The sequence below is a fragment of the Chiloscyllium plagiosum genome, unplaced genomic scaffold (genome assembly GCF_037043375.1).
Source record: "Chiloscyllium plagiosum isolate Xiang-an unplaced genomic scaffold, Cpla_swu_hap1 HiC_scaffold_1, whole genome shotgun sequence".
Lineage (NCBI taxonomy): Eukaryota > Metazoa > Chordata > Chondrichthyes > Orectolobiformes > Hemiscylliidae > Chiloscyllium > Chiloscyllium plagiosum.
The window spans coordinates 38,016,773-38,028,942 of NW_028270139.1; the positions used below are offsets into that span (position 1 = coordinate 38,016,773).

The following is a 12,170-nucleotide window of genomic DNA, read 5'->3' on the forward strand; positions in this document are numbered from 1 at the left end:
CTGTACCCTTTAAGTCAATAAAACATGGAGCTTATGTTTAGGAATTTTCATTTTGTTTCCATAAAAAACTTGCCAGTTATTGTAATAAAGCGTATATATAAACATTGTCCAGGATTGTTTCGGTGGGGTTGTCTCCTTCATTATCTGAAGTGGTGAACACATCCCCTTGTAAGGTTCAATATAACTCCCTTCCCCCCATCAAGAGCTGGTCTTGATATTTTCTCTAGGACAAGAGGACCATATGATGTTGGAACAGAAGTAGGCTATTTAGCCCATCGTGCCTGTTCTGCCATTCAATATGATAATGACCGATTTAATAATCCTCAAGTCTACTTTGATGCCTTTTCAACATAACCTTTGACTGCTTTACTCATTAAAAATCTTTTTATCTCAGCCTTCAGTATAGTTAATGACCCAGCCTTGAAAACTCTCTGTGGAAAAGAATTCCAAATATTCACTACTGTCTGAAAGAAGAAATTCTTCCTCATCTCTGTTTTAAATAAGTGACTCCTTACTCTGAGATTATGTCCTCAGGTCCAAGACCCTCCCACAAGGAAAGCAACATCATAGCATCTACCATGCTGTGCTCTATCCTGCTCCCACCCCAAACATTATAAATGCATCAGTAAGTTCTCCTCTCATTCTACTAAACTCCAATGAGTACAAGCTCAACCTACGCAACCTCTCTCCATCAGAAAATCCCCACAAACCCAGGATCAAAGAGCCAATGGCAGCATATATGTCCTTAGATAAGAGGACAAAACTGTTCACAGTATTCCAGCTATGGTCTACCTATTGCCTTGTACACTTTTAATAAGAACTATCTATTTTATACTCCATTCCCTTTGGCATAAGGCCAAAAGTGCCTTTGTCTTCTCTATTACGCAGTGAAGTTGGATGCTGCCCTTTTGTCATTCTTGCATGAGGATCCCCAAATTCCCATGATGTTACTTTCTGCAATCTTATATCATTTAAATAATATCCAGCTCCTCTATTCCTCCTGCCAAAGTGCAACTTCACAGATTTTCCCACATTATATCCCATCTGTCAAGTTTTTGTCCACTCGCTTGAACTGTCTATACTCTCTGTAAACTCTTTATGTCAGCCTTGTTATTTGCCTTCCAACCTATTTTTGGAACATCTCTAAGCTTTTTGATAGTACATTCACTTCTGTCATCCAAGTCACTACTATGTATTGTAAATAATTGTGGCCCTAGCACTGATCCCTATAGCACTCCATTCATAACAGATTGTCATCCTAAGAATGTCCCTTTTATCCTAGTTTTATGTTTGATACCTTATCAAACGTCTCTTGGAAAATTGTATGTTTGTCTCCAAAACAGTCACTGCACATCAAGTAATTCTTAGCATGTGAGATACTTTTGATGTGATAACACATAAATTTAAATTTCTGTTTAATAAAACTCTTCAGTATTAAGTTATTGAATACAGCGTGATTATTGTAATAGTATCCACTACTTTATTTCCACGTTTGTTCCCAAAACTCTGTAGCCTTAAGCTAGAGACTCCACATTCATTTTCAATTTTTCTGATTTCCACTTCCATACAAACAAGGAGATCATTCTGCTTCATGCACCTGCTCCACCATTTGATCAGATCATGGGTTATCTGATTGCAAACTCAAATCCACATTCCCATCTATTCTAATAACTTTTCACACCTTTACTTTCCTATAATCTATCCCCCTCAACCTTAACAATACTCAAATGTTCTGTTTCCACCTTTTTTGAGGAAGACAGTTCCAAAAGCTCAGGACTTTGAAAAAAAAATTGTCTCATCTGTTTGAAATGGGTGTCTTTACTTTTAAACAGTGACCATTAGTTCGAGATTCCCCCATAAGAGGAAACATTCTCTCCACATCAATTATGTCAAGATCCCTCAGGTTTTTATGCTTCAATTAATTCACCTTTTACTTCGCTAAACTGTTACAAGCCATGCAAGACAATCCACCAACTTAACATAAATGAGTATTCCTTTGTTGAAACATGTAAAACTCCTCTCACCCCTTTGTACACACATTCTCCCTCTTACAGACCCTCTTCCTTCCCCTGCCTTTTCAGATTCTCTTTCGTAACCCCAGTTCCGAATTGCAGATCTTATCCCCCATAATTTCATCCCCACGAGCTTTGATCTTCCAGCATGGCTTCAATTCGTGTTCCCTGCCTTCCACCACCTTCAGTTGACTGGTAGCATCATCTTCTCACTGTTGCCCCAATCATTGGCTGCTTCTCTCCCATGGTTTCTGCTGACGTGTGCCTATCAGCAACAAATCTGACAGAAAACTGGCCTGTAATCAGAGGAGCAGCTATTCACAGATTCTGACAGCTCAACTTGTGGAAACAACGTCCCATCATCAAATGTTCCTGCAGAATTTTGGGGTGAATTTGCTTGCTATCCCAGTCCATTTTGAGTGTTTGTTAACTGGCTATAGAGGGGACTTCTGGACCTTGCTCAGAGAGGTGGGGTCATAGAGATCGTCCTTACATCAAGATAGCATTCAAGTGAGTGTAGCATCAAGGAGCCCTGGCACATCTGGAGTCAATGGGAATCAGTGGGCAAATTCTCCATTATTGGAGTCACATAGTTAGCTTTCATGATCCTAGATCACGTATGGATATACAGAGCTTTTAACTACAATGTTTTCCTTTATTGGTAAGAGTATTGAGTACAGGAGGTCATGTTGCAGCTGTACAGGACATTGGTTAGGCCACTGTTAGAACATTGTGTGCAATTCTGGTCTCCTTCCTATCGGAAGGGTGTTGTGAAACTTGAAAGGGTTCAGAAAAGATTTATAAGGATGTTGCCAGGGTTGGAGGATCTGAGCTATAGGGAGAGGCTGAACAGGCTGGGGCTGTTTTACTTGGAGTATCAGAGGCTGAGGGGTGACCTTATAGAGGTTTACAAAATTATGAGGGGCTTGGATAGGATAAATAGACAAAGTCTTTTCCCTGGGGTGGGGAGTCCAGAGCTAGAGGGCATAGATTTAGGGTGAGAGTGGAAAGATATAAAAGAGACCTAAGGGGCAACTTTTTCACGCAGAGGGTGGTACGTGTATGGAATGAACTGCCAGAGGAAGGGTGGAGGCTGGTACTATTGCAACATTTAAGAGGCATTTGGATGGGTACATGAATAGGAAGGGTTTGGAGGGATATGGGCCGGGTGCTGACAGGTGGGACTTGATTGGGTTGGGATATCTGGTCAGCATGGATGGGTTGGACCGAAGGGTCTGTTTCCGTGCTGTATATTTCTATGACTCTATGACTCTAACTTTGTTTCCTTTTAATAATGGAGATACAACAAAAAAATGACTGTGGATGTAAATCCAGCCACACTCCGTAGAGGAATTCTCAAAAACTATACTTGACGGTGTCAAAGAAGCCTCAAAGGGGGAAATGTGTTTCAACCTAATCTGTACTCTCCTGCTGTTATTTGAGACCATGAACACAATGGGAGAAAAGACAACAGTCTGGGCGAGAGGTCATTGTATTTTCACTCTTAAAGAGTGTTCAGACACGGGCAATAAAAACAAGATTCAACCTTGGTCTGTGTGTGCTAGTGGACTGATGTACTCGAGGCTGCTGGTCAGTTGAGGAATTCATGTTTTCATGTGAGCACTGGTGTGCTGTGAAAGTCACTCTTGAAGATTCTGCATGCAAGAAAATGACTCTTTTTCTAACTAGCTTCCAGCAATCTGAGCAAATCCAAAACCAATCAGGGCAGAAGGTTGGGCTGAAAAGTGGCAAATAACATTCATGTCGACACATATGACAGGCAATGCTCATCTCCAACAAGACAAAATCTAACCATTGTCCCTTGACATTCAGTGACAGTAACATCTCTGAATCCCCAACTGTCAACATCTGAGATCTATCAGAGACCAGGAACTAATAGACCAGGACTAGCCATAAATACTGTGGCTAGGCATTCTGCAGTGAGTAACTTACTTCTTGTCTACTTAATGCTTTTCTATCATCTACAATGTGTAAGTCAAGGGTGTAATGGAATACTGACCATTTGCTTGGATGAAAATATCTCTTATTATACTCCAGAAATTTGACACAATCCAGGAGAAAGCAACGCCCTTGTATGGCACCACATCTGCCATCTTCGACATTCACTACCTTCACTGTTGGCACAGTATCAGCAATGAGTACCATCTACAAGATACACCACAGTAACTCACTCAGTCTTCTTTGACAACACTTTCTAAACCCATGACCACTAGAAAGACGAGTACAGCAGATATATGGGAGCAAGTTAACATTTCAAGTCTAGATGACTCTTTCTCAGGTCTGATTGCTGTGTCTCTGTGGATACCGTGTGACCTGCTATGATCTCCAGCATTGGTTGTTTTCAGTACAGATTCAGCATCTGCAGTAACTTGCTCCTATAGAACCTCCAGCAATCAGATTGGCTGGCAGCTGTCCAGTCCTAGCAGTACCAGACGCTGCAGTGAACAGGACTAGGACTAAGTCTACAGGCAGTTCCAGGTGGGAGGTTCTGGAATCTATGACCAAGTAAGTGTAGGAGGGAGGTCTTGCAGATAGAAGGGGAGGTGAGGTGTGAGGAGTGTACTGAGGGGGTGAAATGCTTGTGTATCCAGCAATACACTTATCCCAAGAAAGAATAAAGAAAATATGTAAGGGGCTCAAGCTGTAAGTGCAGTTGGACAAGGATTCACTCCTTCCTCTGCAATACTATAGAGTGGTCAGTGCAGACCTCTCCATCCTGTCAGCAAGCCCACTGGTTAGGGAAAGGAAAATTCTGTCCCTTCAGTAACAGCAAGAGAGAATTTTCACTACACTGTATTTGACATGTATGGCTACAGCATAGGCCACTGGACATCGGACACAATTTCCTAACCCCTGCAGAAAGGCTGAGCTTCCTATTGTCATTGAATCTTCTTGCTGTTATGCTAAGGCAGAACATTTCCCAGAATTAAATATTAAGAAGGTATAATGTTTGAATTTTTCTGATGTGTTTTATGGGACTGTTTGTATGATTAAAAGAATCTTTTCTAAAACTGAAATAGATAAACAATACAATGCCGGCTGTCATGTTAGATGTTAGAACAGAAGTCAATACATGAGGAAAACGTTCAAATCTCACGGAGCTGCTTTGCAGTTATCTGCATAATACTGCCTGAAGTACAGTGGGTTCAAAAATGTAAGCATCACTTTCATGAAAAGGTGAATCTAATTGAATCTAATTGAAACTTACAGAATACTGAATGGCCTGGACAGAGTGGACGTTGGGAAGATGTTTCCCTTGGTAGGAGAGACCAGAACCAAAGGGCACAGCTTTAGAGTGAAGGGAAGACCTTTTAGAATAGAGATAAGGAGAAACGTCTTCAGCCAGAGAGTGTTGAATCTTTGGAATTCACTGCAACAGAAGGCTGTGGAGGCCAGGTCACTGAGTATATTGAAGATTGAGATAGGTTCTTGAGTATCAAGGGGATCAAGGGTGATGGGGAAAAAGCAAGAGAATGAGGTTGAGAACCTTATCAGCCATGAATGAATGGCAGATCAAACTCAATGGGCCTCACCATTTGGAACAAAGCAAAGGATAAAGCCAGCAATTTACAAAGACTAAAATTACAACACCATATTTATAGAACAGAGCACATACCTACTATCTGAGGGAAAAGCCCTCTTGGCTCTGTGAATATGTACTACCTCTGCAGTATCAGAAATTCAGTGGGTGCTGGAAATTTGTGTCATGTGTATTATAGCTGAAAATGTGTTGCTGGAAAAGCACAGCAGGTCAGGCAGCATCCAGGGAACAGGAGAATCGACTTTTCGGGCATAAGCCCTTCTTCAGCCCTCATGTATTAACAAATACAGCCTGGCTGTAAGAGATCAGCCAGCTACAAGCTCCAGGCTCCCCAATGTGGGCTACAATCAGTTCTGCTATAATGTGTGTTTCTTCAATGTGAATTGGCTTTAGTGCGATTGAAGAATTCAGACCGTTATTTGTAGAATACGAACTTTCCTTCCCTGTATTGACTGCAACACTATTCTGACCCCATTAGTTTAAATGGTGCAGCTATTACATGATTTTCTTATAACGTGAGATCACCTAAAAATGGAACTATCGCGTTCTATCAGAACTGACTGTATTTATAAATGCTGCAATTATCGCTGATGGTTCATACTCACCATCAATATTGATCGGGCCTCATATGAACATCATTGGGCAGACAGAGCAGGCAGCTTTCTCAATGTCCAAACGACAAAAGCATAAATGATCTCCATGGTGTCAGACAGGTGAAAAGAATTGAGTGCCTGGGTCTGTGAAGTCACAAGCAGGCACAGGTCTCTGTAAACCTAACACATCCATTTCTTAGTTTCAGGTTGCCAGTTAGCAAAGATGGTCAGGATAATCCACAACGCAGGGAAGCAAGCAATGTTGTAGATTCAAGGTTTTAAACATTGAGGTGGAGTGTGGAAGTTGCAAAATGCATGGGAATTAGAGTAAATCAGATTAATGGTCATTAAAAGATTGGGGTTAGCTGACGGTGTTCAGTCTCAGCAGTGAGTGAGTTCAAAATCTCTTCACTCAAGTTTCATCTTGATTAGCTGTCTCATCTTTAAGCTTATCCTCATTAGCTTTGCCAACTGGGAAATTGAAAATAGTCACTAGTTAGAGTTCAGAAATTACATGAGACTATAGGAAGAACCTCTAGCACTCCATGATTCTCTAAGTGCAAAAGTTCCAGGTCGTGTAGTACCCATTGAGGACTGGCTTCCCTGTCATTCTTTTCCAAATTTACCCACTGTCATTTAATGTACCAAGAGCAAGTTACATCTCGTGCTAGCAAACATCGCTGATGTGCATCTTTTTAATTTACAAATAACACAACTCACACACTTCAGGCATGGGTGTGATATCAAGCTGCAAAATGTGAAAGCAATATTTAAACCCAAATGGTTTGGTAAAATCTTGAAATCTAATTTAGGAAATATGTGCATAACGTACAAAAGGAAAACTAATGAAAAAAGGAAATCAATAGCAACCAATCGATTCTTGTCGAGTTGAAATTCAGAGCATCAGTGAAATTCAATGCTATCTCAGAAATAAATAATTACTACAGTTAAAAAGCTTTTTGTGCATGTAGATGAGCAAATTGTTGTTTTTAGCTCTTGAGTTCCAAATGCAGCATTTAGCTGTCATACGGTATTAGGTGACACTGAATAGTTGTCTCATTTCTCATTCGCATCTCTGATCAGTGAAATAACTAGGTGATAAGTGGTAACACATTCTGCACAACAGCTAAACACTGCATTTGGAACAATTTACACAGACTAAAATGACAACATTAAAACCAAATTCAAACTGTTTCTATTCAGGATTTAAGAACGACCATGATATTAAGATCCACAGTAAACTGGCAGATGGCTGAAACAACTGAAGAAAAGGGGAGGATGGTTACGGTTACATTTAGTGCGATACTAAACCAATTTATACCCCTAAGACAGAAAAGCTCCACTACGCAGAAAAAAATATCTATGGACAATTAAAGAGTTAAGGGGCAGCATAAAACTAAAAAGCTTTTAAAAATGCAAAAAAAAAGAACAGATTCTGCTGAATGGGAAATATACAAAGGCTATTAAAAGGACCATTAAAGGACCACAAAGCAATTTATAAGAGCTCCTGAAAGTGATTATGAAAGGAAACTTGCTAGGGACATCAAAAAGAATAAAAAGGAATTTCATACAGTAAGAGAAAGCAGCTTGTCAACAATGGGAAGATGATGGCCTGGTGGCATTATTGCTGGACTGCTGTACCAGAGACACAAGTAATGACCTGGGCACTTGGGTTTAAATCCTGCCATGGCAGATAATGGAACGTGAATTGGAAAAAAAACCTAGAATTAGGAGTCTAATGATGACTATGAATCCATTGTTGAGTGTTGGAAAACTCATCTGGTTCACTGTTGTCCTTCAGGAAAGGAAACTGGTCTTCTTACATGTGACTCCTGAACAGAATAATGTTGGCCTAGCCAGTGACGCCCTGGGCCCGATAAAGGGCTGAAAGTGATGACATCGGGAAATGGTACACACATTGTATAATTACTTTGTCTCAGTATTTACAACGGAAAAGGATAACTTGCTGGAAGTCCCAGGAAATTAATAGTGGATCAGGAATAGGGGTTGTTTTAAATAAATGTAAGTCATAGAGTCATAGTGATGTACAGCACGGAAACAGCCCCTTTGGTCCAACTCATCCATGTCGACCAGATATGCTAAATTAATATAGCCCCATTTGCCAGCACTTGGCCCACATCCCTCTAAACCCTTCCTATTCATATACCCATCCAGATGCCTTTTAAATGCTGTAATTGTACCAACCTCCACCACTTCCTCTGGCAGCTCATTCCATACACTCACCACTCTCTGCATGAACAGGTTCCCCCTTGGGTCCCTTTGTATCTTTCCCCTCTCACCTGAAACCTATGCCCTCTAGTTCTGGACTCCCCCACCCTACGGAAGAGGCTTTGTCCTATTCAAAGCCCCTCATGATTTTATAAACCTCTATAAAGTCACCCCTCAGCCTTTGACACACCAGGGAAAACAGCCCCAGCCTGTTCAGCCTCTCCCTATAGCTCAAATCCTCCAACCTTGGCAACATCCTTTTCTGAACCCTTTCAAGTTCCACAACATCTTTCCGATAGGAAAGAGACCAGAATTGCACGCAATATTCCAACAGTGGCCTAACCAATGTCCCGTACAGCCACAACATGACCTCCCAACTCCTGTATTCTCTCATTGATCAATGCTCTGATCAATAAAGGAAAGCATACCAAATGGCTTCTACACTATCCTACCTATCTATGACTCTACTTTCAAGGAGCTATGAACCTGCACTCTTTGCTCAGCAACACCCCCTTGGACCTTTCTATGAAGTGTATAAGTCCCGCTTTGATTTGCTTTTCGAAAATGCAGCACCTCGTATTTATCTAAATTAAACTCCATCTGCTAGTCCTCAGCCCAAAGACAAGGACTGATTAGGGATAATGGCTTTGTGCATGGGAAATCATGTGTCACGAACTTGATTGAGTTTTTTGAAGAAACAACAAAAAGGATTGATGACGGCAGAGCAGTGGACGTGATCAAAGAGGACTTCAGTAAGGCATTCGACAAGGTTCCTAATGGGAGATTGGTTCGCAAGGTTAGATCTGAGGAAAACAGGGACAACTAGCCATTTGGGTGCAGCACTGGCTCTACGGTAGCAGAAAGAGGGTGGTGGTGGAGGGTTGCTTTTCAGACTGGAGGCCTGTGACCAGTGGTGTGCCACAAGGATTGATGCTGGGTCCACTACTTTTCGTCATTTATATAAATGATTTGGATGTGAACATAGGAGGTATAGTTAATAAGTTTGCAGATGACACCTAAGAAAACATCAGTAATGTGGAAATTAATGGAATTAAAGAGTGACAAATTCTCGAGACATGATGCTTTCCATCCGAGGGTGTTAAAGGAAGTAGGGGAGCACATTGTAAATGCCCTAACTGTAATCTTTCAGAGTTCCCTAAATACATGAATCATTTCTTTGGACTGGAAAATTGCATGTCACTCTGCTTTTTAACAAGAGCTAAAGAGGAAAGTCAGGGAATTACAGACTAGTTAGCCTAACATTTATGGTGGGGAACTTGTTGGAATCTAGTCAAGGATGATGTAACTGAACACATTGAATATTTCCAGCCAATTAAGGAGACTCAGCATGAATTCATAACAGGTCAGTCATGCCTGACAAATCTCATTGAATGTTTTGAAGAGGTAACTAAGATAATGGAGAGAGCAACGTCAATGGATGTTGTTTCTGTGGATTTCCAGAGGTACTTAATAAAGTCCCACATGAGAGAATCTTAACAAAGGTAGATGCCCACAGAATTGAGGCTAATTTACTGACATGGCAGGGCACAGAAAGTAGGAAAAATAGGTAGGTACTCAAATCGGCAGATATGACCAATGGTGTCCCACAAGAATCGGTGTTAGGGCCTCAATTATTCACATTATTTATGAACAACTTAGCACTGAAAGTCATATTTGCTGATGACACAAAGTTAGGGGGCATTGAAGACCGTGTACTTGGTAGCATATAGCTACAAAGGGATATTAATAGACAAAGTGAATGGAGAAAACTCTGGCAGATGGAGTTCAATGTAAGCAAGTGAGAGGTTATCGATTTTGGACCAAAAAAACAAGGTACATTCTAAAGGTATGAAGCTAAGTACAGTGGATGGCCAAAGAGACTTAGGCATTCAGGTGCATAGACCTTTACAATACTTAGGCAGGAGCAGGTACTGCAGATGCTGGAGATTAGAGTCTAGATTAGTGTGGTGCTGGAAAAGCACAGCAGGTCAGGCAGCATCTGAACAGCAGGAAAATCGACGTTTCGGGCAAAAGCCCTTCTCAGGAATGAGGCCTTTAAAATACCTAGTATGGTGACGGAACGTCTGAAAATGAACCTTCCAGCTCAGTGAGCAAACTTACATCCAGAACCTCAATCTGAGCTGAAAATCTTCTCAAAACTTGCTGAGACCTCTAAAATATCACAAACAGGTGCAGATTTTGAGTGCGAGCAGCAGCTGAGTTTAAACGAAACCGGAAGGCTACAGCTAAGGTGAGACAGTTTGTTTTAAAATTACTTACCGGTAGCGGGCAGCGGTGTTTTTTTTTCTCTTCACAGAAAGAGCGGGAGCAGCAGGGGGAAGTGATGACAACCAGAGGGGCAGCCGGGAAGGAAAGCAGTGAGTATATAAATCAGGAAGGCGGCTAAACCCGAGACCCTACAACCGTAGTGTCTCCCACCCGCCCTCCTCCTCTAACCCCTTACTAAGTACTGTTTATCTATTAATTGTTTTTTTTTTAAAAAAGACTATAGCAGAGAGATATCAGGAAGTATTTTAACTCAAACCTGTACAAAGTAACAAAGTAATTAACTAAGCAGAGATGGCTGGTCAGGTGGTGTGCTGTAGCTGTATGATGTGGGAGCTGGCTGATCCCATTGTGAACGGCAGTGACCACATCTGCAGCAAGTGTTGGTTGCTGGAAGAACTCCGGATCAGAGTTGATGATCTGGAATCTGAGCTTCAAACACTGCGGCACATCCGGGAGGGGGAGAGTTACCTGGACGCTTTGTTTCAGGAGGCAGTCACACCTGGGAGATTAAGTAATTCACATCCAGTTAGTGATCAGGGACATCAGAGTGTGACTGTAAGTGAGGCAGGTAGGGGGAACCAGGAGCCTCAGCCTTTGACCTTGTCCAACAGGTACGAGATTCTTGCTCCCTGTACAGATGAGGAAAAGGGCTCTGGACAGGATGAGCCAGCTGACCACGGCACCATAGTGCAGAAGGCCATTCAAGAGGGGGGAGCAAAAAGACAAGTAGTTGTTATAGGGGATTCTATAATTAGGGGGACAGATAGTATCCTATGCAAGCCGGATCGGGAGTCTCGCATGGTATGTTTCCTACCTGGTACCAGGGTTCGGGACATCTCTGACCGGCTTGAAAGGATATTGGCGCGGGAGGGGGAGGATCCAGTTGTTGTGGTCCACATTGGGACTAACAACATAGGCAAAGCTAGCGTGGAGGACCTGTTTGGGGATTATCGAGCACTAGGAAGGAAATTGAAGTACAGGTCCTCAAGGGTCATAATCTCCGGATTACTGCCCGAGCCACGTGCCAATTGGCATAGGCATAAGAAAATTAGGGAAGTAAACACGTGGCTAAGGGATTGGTGTGGGAAAGAGGGATTCCACTTCATGGGGCATTGGCATCAGTTTTGGAACCGGGGGGATCTGTACCGTTGGGACGGTCTCCACCTGAACCGATCAGGTACCAATGTTCTAGCGAAGAGGATAAATAGGGTGGTCAGTAGGACTTTAAACTTCTGAGTTGGGGGGAAGGGAAAGTGAAAGCGACAGGGAGCATGGAGTTAAATGGAAAGATAAGCGGCAGCTTAGCATATGTGCAGGCAGATTTAAACTTGAGACAGACTGGGAATGCAGCAAAAAGGAAGGATAACTTAGGACATCTTATGACTTCCAATATCTCTAATGATAAGAAAGTTAGCATTAAGGCACTTTACCTGAATGCTCGTAGCATTCATAACAAAGCAGACGAACTAATGGCACAGATCATCG

At 41.9% G+C, this 12,170-nt stretch overlaps 1 protein-coding gene across 5 annotated transcripts in view; it reads right to left on the reverse strand.

Moving 5' to 3' along the window:
• mapk10 (mitogen-activated protein kinase 10) overlaps nucleotides 1-12,170 on the reverse strand; it is a 210,687-nt gene that overhangs the window by 31,457 nt on the left and 167,060 nt on the right. The gene's annotated exons all lie outside the window — the stretch shown is intronic.